The 13346-nt window shown below is 32.0% G+C and overlaps 1 pseudogene; it reads right to left on the bottom strand.

Annotated features, from left to right (window-relative positions):
- Nucleotides 1–2798: 2798 nt before the first annotated feature.
- On the bottom strand, nt 2799–6992 carry LOC126672937 (probable RNA-dependent RNA polymerase 1; annotated as a pseudogene).
- Between the last annotated feature and the right edge of the window lie 6354 nt (nt 6993–13346).

The following is a 13346-nucleotide window of genomic DNA, read 5'->3' as shown; positions in this document are numbered from 1 at the left end:
TTTTGGTTCTGTCAACAGTTTAGTCCCTCCGTCCATTTTTGGCGCTAGTCAACGAAGCAAAAGATTTAGGGATATTTTAATTTTTAAATATAAGGGACGGAATTTTTGACAAAAATAAAAGTGAGGGGTTAAATCGTTGAGAAAAATAAAAATGGAAGACCGTATAGTTTCGTTGACTAACACTAAAAATGAATGGAAGGACTAAATCGTTGACATAAATAAAATTGAGGGGCCATATAATTTTATTTTCAGATAAGAGGAATTAACGTGTGAATTATATCAAATATGAGGGTGTCAAAATAGTATTTCATGTCGAGGAGTTTCAACTTCCAACTTTAAAAACTTAGAACAGTTACATGTTTAAACTATTTAACCCAGCTTCTATCTATCCCAAACCAACTTCATCATCACCTTCTTTTGATCACCGCCAAAAACTACGAAACAAATTGTATAGTCACCGCCACTGAATTAAAGCTCTGCTCCTTCAACTTCATAAACACGACATCAACCAGCTCAATGACTTCAGTTCCAAAGCCATTGATATTTCTTCGACCATCTTCCAAGGCATTTGTGAATATATGGCGGATTCAATTGAATTTCTTTGATTGCATAAATTGCTGGCTGACATATTGAGTATTTTGGCATGGACCATGTCAGCTGAGGGAGAACAGGTATGGTTGTTTGTTTATGATTTTAAGTTTATGTTTGTACTCTTATAGCCTCTCTTCTTCTATTTCGTCATTTTTTTTCTCATTCTATTGTTATTCTCTTTATCTAGCACTTACAAGATTTATTGGTTAAATTTTTTGGTAGGTTATTAACCAGTTTAATCTGAGCCAAATTTTAGGAGAGCTTAAAGTACCGGTTGATGGGTTCTGAAAGTGATATTGGTTCATGGGGGCATGAAATCTTAGATGAGCATCAATTCCTTGATAACATAGAAGAAGTATCAATTTTTTATTTCAGGAGTAAATTCCAAGTATCATAGCCTTGGTGGCAGAATTTTATTATAAATGATGACGAAACACATCATTTAATTTTGTGTTGTCTCCAACAACGACTATATAATATAACAATACACAGTAAAAAAAACTATTAAATGAAATCAATAAAATACAAAACTTTTTGCCCCATTAAAATCATGTCAAAATTAATACCAACTCTCCCTTTTATTATATGGACCAGTTTGCTGATTCACACAGATACAAATGTATAAAAATTGTGTGATTCCTGAGGTGGTGATGCACTACAGCTACAGCAACATTCAATGGTCAGGCTAAGGGTTTTTCTTGGTCCATAATTATAGTAAGTATATTTTAAAAATATTCCGGTTAATTAATTGGATAATCTTACTTTAGAAACAATCTTTAACTTTATTTGCTCTGTTTATTCATTTTTCATAAATTTTATTTTATTTTAATTTTTATATTAAATAATTAAAATAATTAGATATAAAAAATTATGAAACTACCCGAATTAACAAAAAAATTTAGAAATATATTGAAAAAGGATTCGAAATTTCCCGAGATACCGAAAAAATGTTAATACTAAAAATTTATGTTCAAACATTAATCGGAAAGCCGTAAGTACAAGTCGGGTAGACCCCAATGACCAACAAAGATTCAATCAATTCAAGACCATTAAGGAAAAGCATTACAATAATGGATGTTTGATGGCCAGTAGAGAGGTTCATAAATATCAATGCTGAAGATGTGACTCTGCCTTTAGCAGCATTGCAAGCTTAATTACGAGGCTAAATCAACAAATGACTTTCAATTCCCATGATAAGTAGAAACATATTTAAAGTTAAATGCTGGGCTTTTTCGCATAATATATTTCATTATGATTATAGAGATATCTAATCAGAAAGAGATAAAGTAACTCCACTGACAGTGTTTTTTTCTTTCAAAAGGCACATTGAGAGTCAGATCTATCATCAGGATTTATGAAGGGGCTGTGTGATGTAAATATTTGTATGGTTAGAAGTTATTATCTCTTAAGTGTTAAAGATTCTTAATTTTTCCCCTTTGAATTGATTCAGCTCCATGTACGAGGATGCACCAGCTTAACACCAGAGGGAGCTGTGAAGACACTATCTCAACATCCAAACAGCTTAATAAGCTTAACAAGATGATGTAATATAATGGAATAAAACATGAAACAATGCTAGTAGGTTGAGCAGCCAAATGCAATTTATACCCTTCAAAGCAGATTTCTAGGATTCCAATTCAGGCAACTAAAATATGTTTTTACATCCTCAGGCCAGGGACATTACCTAAGCATATTTCCATAATGGAAATGCAGCAGAAACTGATAAAAAAAAGACTGTCACATGAGCTGGGAAGCATTACATAGCTTCATATTAAAAGTGGGCAGAGTAAAGATCAGAAATTTTCACCAAAAAGAAAAGACTTTTAAGTAAAAACTTCTACTTAAGTGGGCAACAAAGTAAATTAACAAAAAGAAATCAAGAATCTCCAACACATGCTCATTCTAGTACTTCTCTACTGAATAATGCAATAAAAGTAGAACAAGATCGTTACTTTTATTTAGTTAAACTTCAAATTAGTATTCTAATCAACTAATAATGACATTCAATGTGCTCCTCATTCCAAGTTAATAACCAAGTTTCACACAATATATCAAAGACCAAAAAACAAGCAGAATGGTTAGGCTAGTGTACTGTACCTTCATCAGCAGAAACTGCACATGCTGATAATAAGAACAGCAAGTAAAGGTTTTTTTATACATGTATTGGAGTAGATACTAATAACTACAATAGTCTAAGCCTATCGTTTTCAACTATTTGCTTTGTTCCTTTTAATTTGCACCAGCTTGTCAGAAACACACCACGGAAAACTAAGAAAATGATCGCGGTTCATCCCCTCATTGCAGCGATTCCAGTAATTAGGATGATATGTAACATAATACCAAGCTGAGGCTTTGGCATATACATCAGAAGCTTCAGTCTCAATTAAGCTTCCCTTTTCATTAAACAGAGACCTAGCCTCTTTTCGCAAGGATTTAATTGCCATTCCAATAGCATCAGGGTCCCTTCTCTTGTTGAAAGCTTTCGACATTTTCATTATGTTTCCACTGATAATTTCTGCTTCGGTTTTGATGCCGTAACAGTCCATAAGATTTCCGAGCTTGTAATCATAACTCTTTTTGTAACAGAAGGCATCATCTATGTACTCATTAAAGCCATCAACTTCCATCTCGGAATCATAACACTGATTCGCCATTTCCCAGGTAAATGTCTTGATATGGTTCGTATGAGGAGCAACGTCTCTCACTCCGCGGAATAACTTCCCAATCACACTCTTAGACTCATAGGTAGGTTTATCGGACTTTTCCATGAAGTCGGGATATTCCTTAACACGTATATTAGAAGGTATTTCAGCTGCTTTTCCAGTTTTTGCGTAATCCACTGCAATGGAGAAATTTTTAGCGAGTTCTAGACACGGCTTACTCATTGCTTTCCCAGGCTCCCTATCAGCAATTACAGCGTGAGCATTAGCAATGATTCCCAAGTTGTCATTTATAATGTAGTTGGCAAAATACTCCTCAACCTCCTGCATAAAGAAAATGAAATCTCTCAAAAAAGAGAAAATATAATGGCCAAGAAGATCTCATGTATAATTTTTCCACCACTCGAATGCAAGATAAGCACCAGTTCTAAGGTGGCTATTAAATGTATACAAATAACTCATTCACTTAAATATTTATTGAGCAGGAACATGAAACAAAAAACTTTTTAAATATAGATATATAATTCAAGGGGAACATCTAGAAACTAAGAGTATCCTCTATTCAACAAAGCCTCAATCCCCAAAAAAGAGGGGGCAGATTGATCAATAGTCATCCTCCACTACAAATGATTCTCAGTTACAACTTTGTCAAAAAATAAACGGGAAATTTCTAGAGCAGGAACATGGGAGTTCTATAGTTCGATAGTCTATGTTTATTACTACTTAAGTGTTGCGAAGAAAGGATGCATTTGATCACAGAATGAAGTGTCAGATAATCTAACAAGCAACCTTAGTTGGCGATATAGAATTTCTAAAGTGTATTAAATATAGATATGTAATACCTCAATTGTAACATCGTGCTCCAGCTGCACACTTGCCTCCGACGTGTAGTCCATAGGTGGAATTTGGATACATGGAATTAAGTCTGGGTCCCAGCAGACAAAATAGACATCACCGTCCAAATCACTCCCCGAACATTCGTTGGGATGAGGTCTAAGATTGCAGTTCAGATACTGAAGTTAGTAGTAGTACATGTTTGCAAATTTATACTTTGCCAGAACTATCAACTAGTTTTATATTAATAGAATTGGAAAGAGCCCTAACAGCTATACAAAAGCGACTTATGAAAAGAGGTTAAATAGCAAGTCTTACCTGGCTCCCTTCTGTGGGAAAACTACACAATCTATCATGTGTGACAAAGCCGGTACATTCACAGCCATTAGAACGCGAACATCCCCCGGATGCAAATTAACATGGACTTTTAGCAATTACCACTTTTCCCACCCAGACATGTTGCTGATTCGATTTAATACCGGAGTATTGCACGAATACTTGTCCGTAGTCCAATGTTCTGGTCTCATCCAAGCAGCCCATCATCAATCTTCCCATTGGAAGAAAGATTCTAGTTTTTGTACGCAATTCGACCAATTTTGATGCGCCTAAAGCTTGAAGCATCATACATAGGAACGGCTCAGCATCAGGCTTGTAGCAAGAGAGTATATCCTTTAAAACATCAGTGTCTCCTGAAAACATATCCAGTGCTTCCTCAACCCTTAACGGATCAGTTAACATCTCAATAGCTTGGTTTTGCTTTTTCTCAAAACAACAATCTGGAACACCAAGACATGACAAAAGTATAATTAACTGCCGATTGAGAAAGCAAGGCTGATACTTGCTATATGCAAGTACATCCAAGCCCGTATTGTCACACTCGTATTTATACATACTCTTCCGTAAAGATAATTTTTTTGTCGACTTGGGATCAAGTGCCACTACGCCCTTGTATCCGGCATAACGAATTTGGAAAGCAGAAGGAGTGCCATGGCAGCTACATTTTAAAGCTACTCTCTTAGCAAATGATTCTGATATCTTCCCGATTCCGTCGGAGAACAAATATTTGGTTCCTCTCGTTTCGACTTCAATATCAGCTATAATTTCCAATTCAGCCCTACTGACATTTAGGGTTTTAGTAGACGAGCCAAACGATTGACCCAATCTCGCGGCATACTTAGCCACATTCCGTATTCCTTGGAAATTGCCAATCCATTTTCTGACATCTGCAGCTTTAACATCATATTTTGAATCAAACATCCAACAGGAGCTTTCACGCAATTGACTGGAAGAGAACGCGAGGAACTCAAATCTGCTAGTGCCGATACTTATTCCGTTTCGAAGGACGGAAAGAATTCTATTGTAGATGGCAGTTCTCTCAGACGAAATACGAGAAGCTAAAACAGTTGAATACAACCTATCTAGCTCCTCGTCAACAAAAGATACGCGTACAAAATGGTCAGCTTTTGCTGAAAAATGCCGTAGCACACGATTTGACACATTTAGCTCCGGACCGCAAAAATACACCTTACAGGGACTGATATAAATCCTCCGCACATATACAAAACCGGTATCTGGAGATAGATGAAGTGACATTTGAGCGTCCTTATTAGGTTGATACTTTGAATGCTGCTCACTAATCCAGCTAAGAGGATTATAGCAACACTCTTTCTTGTAAAACAGTTTCTCAAAGGTCTGCTGTAAAAATTCAAAGCTAAGTTCAAATGAATTAATATGCTTGAAAAAGTTCGCATCTACTCTTACCAGGCACCCATTGTGCATTAACGAATTAACCTGATACACTATCTGAAATGGTATACATTCACCGGAGGGAGGAGTTACAATAGGAACCAAATCTTCATTGTCGGAAAAAGCTTCACCATGTTCCAACTCAATCTTTTCTTCAACTTCTTTACTCAAAAACGAGTTCTCCTCAAATTTCGGAAGTTGTAGACTTGCAGGAAACTCCAAATACAATGCTGTAGAGTGCCCAATAAGGCATAATGGAGTAAAATCAGTTGTTCGTACCCATTGATCATCATAGTCATCCATGATATAGTTGAAAAAAGGGCTCTCAAAAACATTAGAGGCTGTTTGTACAACCTTCTCATATATCCTGGGTGCTCCATATAACTGTGAAAAGAAACCACATTAGCAATATGCACATGAATAAAAAAACCGTGTATTAGTCAAGCAGCAAAAGACAAAACTACGAAAAAAAAATTGTTAAACGCATCAATTCAACCCAAAACTCTACCTTAATCCCAGACTAATTTTCCGGCTATGTACATTTTCTTTCTACATTTAAAGCAACGTTTAGCTGCATTTCAGCAAAAGATAACCGGAAAATGAGAAGGAAAGGTGAGAAAAGAATTTACGTAAGGAATAACTTTTGAGTAAAGCTACCTGAATTAGAAGAACTTTTTCAGATTGAAACTGATATATCTGCTTAATGTTGTCAAATGGAAGATCTAGCTTATAATCCCTTTCATCATGAGACAGAAAAAAAAGCATTTTTCCGAATCCAAATGAAAATTTCATTACAACATCTGCTTTCTTCCACAAAACACAGAACCTTTCTTTTGAAAGTTGACAGCCAAAGTGCAGGGTTACATTGTCCATGCGACAAAGCAGTGCTGTGGAGTTTGGTACAAAGTCTCTTTTTGCGGGTTGAACACGCATATTTGAGTCGCCATACCGAAGGCCAAACCGGGACATGTTAATAGTTTGTTCAGCAATTTTGGCATTTGAGAACATAACAAAAGCCTGTTTTGTTGTACTCGCAGCTCTCGTATCCCTAATCCTGATTGCGTAAACATTGTCTTTACCCACTTTATTTTCAAGAAATTCCTTCAGATTCTTTGCAGTGGTATTGGAAGGAAATCCAATCATATGAACTGTCCTGTCCATTTTAATCTTCCTAAATGAAACAGAGGTTAAAACATTTAGACATGTTAGCTTTATTCAAAAATAACACATTTTACTAATCAAACCACTATACTCAAGCATTATTTAATAAGAACACACTGTAATCAAGCATTATTCAAGAAACACACATTTTATAAATCATGCACTCTAATCCAACATCATTCCTTTTACAAATCATACATGAAGCATTATCCAAACAGAACCTACTTTACAAATTAAAGCATGGGAATCAAGCATTATTCAAGAAACACACAATTTATAAGTCATGCACTCTAATCCAACATCATTCCTTTTACAAATCATACATGAAGCATTATCCAAACAGTACCTACTTTACAAATCAAAGCATGGGAATCAAGAAACACACATTTTTTAAATCATGCACTCTAATCCAATATCATTCCTTTTACAAATCATACATGAAGCATTATCCAAACAGAACCTACTTTACAAATCAAAGCACGGGAATCAAGCATTATTCAAGAAACACACATTTTATAAATCATGCACTCTAATCCAACATCATTCGTTTTACAATTATATAAACAGAACATACTTTACAAATCAAACCACAGGAATAAGCATCATCCAAACAGAACATACTTTACAAATCAAACCACAGGAAAGAAACACACATTTTATAAATCATGCACTCTAATCCAACATCATTCATTTTACAAATCATACATGAAACTTTATCCAAACAGAACATACTTTACAAATCAAGTCAATAAAAAACACATTATACAAATTAATAATACCACTCTAATAAGTAATCAAGCATGCACGTTATTATTCGTACCACAATCAAGCATTATTGAACACAATGTACAAATGATACCACCGTAATCAAAGATTATTCAAAAAGAACATCGCATGAAAGATAATTCGTACCAGTAAAAGTGAATATCAGCTGTTCTACTGATGGAAACGGAAGAAAATAAAGAAAACTAGGTCACTCGGAGTTCTAGCGTCTATGAAGTAAGAAGTTGAAGAAATGCCAGGCTTGGTGCATGTTGTTTTTTTTACTTGAAGGTTCAAAATTGTAGTATACGCTTTTCTTTCTTTCTTTCATTCTTTTCTATTTCTTTTTAGATTATTTTTTCAGGTGGAGGGATCTTCATTATGTTTGAATTAGTTATTGTTTTTTTGGCTAAATCTATCTACAAGCCCCTATATTATATTATATTTTATTTTTGTTTTTCCAGTTCCAGTCTTTCTACTTATAACTTTTTTATCCTTCAATCACACAAAAGAACTTGAAAATTCAAAATTAAATAAATAGAGAGACTGGAAAAATAAAAAGATAATAGAAACACCTACTCAACAAAAATAATATAGCACAAGACCTTTGTATGAGTTTTACTTGTTTTTTTTTAATTTTAAGTAAAGTTGGCATAAAATATCAATTAAAGATAAGTTTATAATTTCATATTAAAATGACAAATATTTGTTAGTTTGGCTCATTTTAAACAGAAACATATGGATATATAAATAATACTAAGATGATTAAAAATTAATTGACAATTTAGAGGCGAATGGTTAAAACTTGTCAAAACATTATTTTTGAAAGTATTTTTATCCAAAACGCCTAATCTAAGTCACAAATTCAGTCTTATTTCACTTTTGCTCCCAGTTTTAAAGGACAATATAAATTGTTGTTGAATATCAAAAGTTGTATTCCGCAACTAAAAATGACCGTTTCCTAAACTATGTGAGCGAATTGTCAAAATATTAGACCATTCCCTTATAATTATCTTTTTAATTAAATTGAGCAATAGCTATAGCTACAAAATTGTAGTATTGACATTTTTTTTCCATTTAATCTCCCAAAAATATTAATTTCATAATATTACTAATAAAAAAAGTTGAAAAATAAATTCTTTTTATTTTTAGAAATTTCTTCAATTATAATCACGCCTGAAACTTTTGAAAAAATAGAATGTGGCTTAAGCCTTAAAGCATACATTTGTGTCAGCTTAGAAAGTGGCTCATTAATATTGCAAAATAAATATTCCTTTCACCCTTCAAATTTGGCACAAAATATTAAAAATGTTAATCGTGAAAGTTTTTACACAAACACTTGCAATTTGATAACTGAAGGTGTTTAATTGATAAATTGCGGGTGATAAATTATGTGCCTAAGCTACCGAGTTGAAATGATCTTTTGTTGCTATTCCTTGAAAGCAGAGTTGCAAAATCTTTCAAAATCTATTATCAAATTTATCCTTCATCTCAATCATGTGGAAATTCCTTTAACTTTGCGATTAATCTCTTTAATAGATAACGATGGACAGGATTATGTTTTGCTTTGATATTAGAAAGCTCAAAGATAGTTGAAGCAAAACTTACCTTAAGGTCCCTGCACTTTACATTATTTTTATTTCATTTCTAAGACTTTTGTTTTCCTTTACTTGGTTTTCATAATTTAAAATACAGTTTTTTGAAGAACAAAAATGAAAAATTATGGTGCATTTTCAGAGTTTAAATAAAACTGTTTTCAAAAGTACAAGTTCTAAATAAACAAGTAGTTTTGAAAGTACAGTAACCTATTCATCAAAAAAAAGAAAAGAGTACAGTAACCTAAGTAAAGATAAGCGCAAAAACCTTACAATAAATTGAGCCCAACACGACTTCTATGGCTCAAATCAAAGTTATAGCAAACGTGTGAGCTCTTGTTTGGGACATCATATCTTTGAGTAAGACAATAATATTGCATTCCTCAAGGCAAGTGACATCACCTGTTATTAGCTTGGGTGACATCACCTGTTATTAGCTTGGGTGACATCACCTGTTTTATTAGAGGTAAAGAAAAATTGTTGTATATTTTCGCCACTCACCAATTTTAAAAGTTTGAATTTCACTTCTCAGTGCTTTATAAATTTATAAAACACTATTATTTCTATTTTCAACAATTTTTTTTTATTTCCAATAGTTCTTTTTTTTATTTCTCCAGTACCTACAAATGTTTTTGTTTCTCTTAAAAGCTATTTTTTGACTCTTTATAAAAAAATGAGTTTATATATTCGTTTTAATGATATATATTATTTCATTTATTAAAATTCATAAAGTTCAAATTGTCATGTATATAATTTAATTAATTTGTAGATTATATTTTAAAATTATTTAAAGATAAAAGTATAAAAATAAATAAAAATATAGTATTAACATCACAGTTTTTAATGTTTAATTTTTTTAAAAAAAAATTGAAATAGCTACAAATTATATTCAATTTCTATAACTAAAATATTATAAAATTAAATAGATATCAATATTCTTAAATTGGTTATTATTTATAGTAAATGTTATATATTATTTGAAACATTAATTAAATATGCCAATTATACTATACATGAATTCAAAGAGTCAAACGATATAGAGATAAAACGACACAAATGATAGACCAAAATGCATGATTGAATGTATAAATTGACAGAACGACATCAAGCCAGCAAATAAAAACAGCAAAAAATTTAGTTGTACTTATCTTTAGCCTAATATGATCAAAAAAGATGGAAAAGTAATAGTTAAACCTTTAATCCCTTTTACTTTTCTATCTTTTTTATCCTGCTGAGGCTAACTATTACTTTTTTTTATCTAATCCTAATAAATATAGCTTTTTATAATAAATAAAATAAAAATTTAGAATGAATTTTTTTCTAATTTTCTTATTTTCTACAGTTACTTTTAAATTTTAGTGGAATTTAATTCTACTACTATCTAAGCACCATGAGATCTATTACAATTTTAATATCAAAATTTTTTGTTTGAATAATTAAATTATATATTTTGTTTTGTTTTTTGCGTCTATAAAATCTTCTAAAAAAACAATTAATTATGGTGAATAATATAATTATATTTTATAAAATGTTATTTGTTTTTTTTTCAATAATTACATTCTTAATAAATTTGAAAAGTCTATTAGTTTATTTCCATTAAAACAATAAACCTAAATTACAAAAAAAAAAATTATTTTAGCAATAAAAACATTATTAAATTATAATAACAATAGATATTAAAATTTTCCGCTGCATCGCGTGGTTGATATGCTAGTATAGCATGAATTGGAAGGCATGATTAGATCCAGCCACGGTTCAATAACCACTGGTTTGATTTAAGAATAATGTGAACCAGCTCTAAACTGCATCATAGCGGTCTAAGTCACTTTAAACTGAAAAGTCCAGTTAACGGTTCCGGCAAATTTTTTAAAAAAAGTAAACTAAAACAATTGTAAATTAAATAGGAGTAAATTATTTTAAGGCCCCTCATGTTTGACATAATTCATAATTTAGCCCCTCTTGTTTGAAAGTTAAACGATAAGACTCCTCACTTTTGGTTCTGTCAACAGTTTAGTCCCTCCGTCCATTTTTGGCGCTAGTCAACGAAGCAAAAGATTTAGGGATATTTTAATTTTTAAATATAAGGGACGGAATTTTTGACAAAAATAAAAGTGAGGGGTTAAATCGTTGAGAAAAATAAAAATGGAAGACCGTATAGTTTCGTTGACTAACACTAAAAATGAATGGAAGGACTAAATCGTTGACATAAATAAAATTGAGGGGCCATATAATTTTATTTTCAGATAAGAGGAATTAACGTGTGAATTATATCAAATATGAGGGTGTCAAAATAGTATTTCATGTCGAGGAGTTTCAACTTCCAACTTTAAAAACTTAGAACAGTTACATGTTTAAACTATTTAACCCAGCTTCTATCTATCCCAAACCAACTTCATCATCACCTTCTTTTGATCACCGCCAAAAACTACGAAACAAATTGTATAGTCACCGCCACTGAATTAAAGCTCTGCTCCTTCAACTTCATAAACACGACATCAACCAGCTCAATGACTTCAGTTCCAAAGCCATTGATATTTCTTCGACCATCTTCCAAGGCATTTGTGAATATATGGCGGATTCAATTGAATTTCTTTGATTGCATAAATTGCTGGCTGACATATTGAGTATTTTGGCATGGACCATGTCAGCTGAGGGAGAACAGGTATGGTTGTTTGTTAATGATTTTAAGTTTATGTTTGTACTCTTATAGCCTCTCTTCTTCTATTTCGTCATTTTTTTTCTCATTCTATTGTTATTCTCTTTATCTAGCACTTACAAGATTTATTGGTTAAATTTTTTGGTAGGTTATTAACCAGTTTAATCTGAGCCAAATTTTAGGAGAGCTTAAAGTACCGGTTGATGGGTTCTGAAAGTGATATTGGTTCATGGGGGCATGAAATCTTAGATGAGCATCAATTCATTGATAACATAGAAGAAGTATCAATTTTTTATTTTAGGAGTAAATTCCAAGTATCATAGCCTTGGTGGCAGAATTTTATTATAAATGATGACGAAACACATCATTTAATTTTGTGTTGTCTCCAACAACGACTATATAATATAACAATACACAGTAAAAAAAACTATTAAATGAAATCAATAAAATACAAAACTTTTTGCCCCATTAAAATCATGTCAAAATTAATACCAACTCTCCCTTTTATTATATGGACCAGTTTGCTGATTCACACAGATACAGATGTATAAAAATTGTGTGATTCCTGAGGTGGTGATGCACTACAGCTACAGCAACATTCAATGGTCAGGCTAAGGGTTTTTCTTGGTCCATAATTATAGTAAGTATATTTTAAAAATATTCCGGTTAATTAATTGGATAATCTTACTTTAGAAACAATCTTTAACTTTATTTCCTATGTTTATTCATTTTTCATAAATTTTATTTTATTTAATTTTTATATTAAATAATTAAAATAATTAGATATAAAAAATTATGAAACTACCCGAATTAACAAAAAAAATTAGAAATATATTGAAAAAGGATTCGAAATTTCCCGAGATACCGAAAAAATGTTAATACTAAAAATTTATGTTCAAACATTAATCGGAAAGCCGTAAGTACAAGTCGGGTAGACCCCAATGACCAACAAAGATTCAATCAATTCAAGACCATTAAGGAAAAGCATTACAATAATTGATGTTTGATGGCCAGTAGAGAGGTTCATAAATATCAATGTTGAAGATGTGACTCTGCCTTTAGCAGCATTGCAAGCTTAATTACGAGGCTAAATCAACAAATGACTTTCAATTCCCATGATAAGTAGAAACATATTTAAAGTTAAATGCTGGGCTTTTTCGCATAATATATTTCATTATGATTATAGAGATATCTAATCAGAAAGAGATAAAGTAACTCCACTGACAGTGTTTTTTTCTTTCAAAAGGCACATTGAGAGTCAGATCTATCATCAGGATTTATGAAGGGGCTGTGTGATGTAAATATTTGTATGGTTAGAAGTTATTATCTCTTAAGTGTTAA

This window comes from Mercurialis annua, linkage group LG3, assembly GCF_937616625.2.
Source record: "Mercurialis annua linkage group LG3, ddMerAnnu1.2, whole genome shotgun sequence".
NCBI lineage: Eukaryota > Viridiplantae > Streptophyta > Magnoliopsida > Malpighiales > Euphorbiaceae > Mercurialis > Mercurialis annua.
Note: the sequence above shows the minus strand (reverse complement) of the source record. Positions and strands in the feature narration are given on the sequence as shown.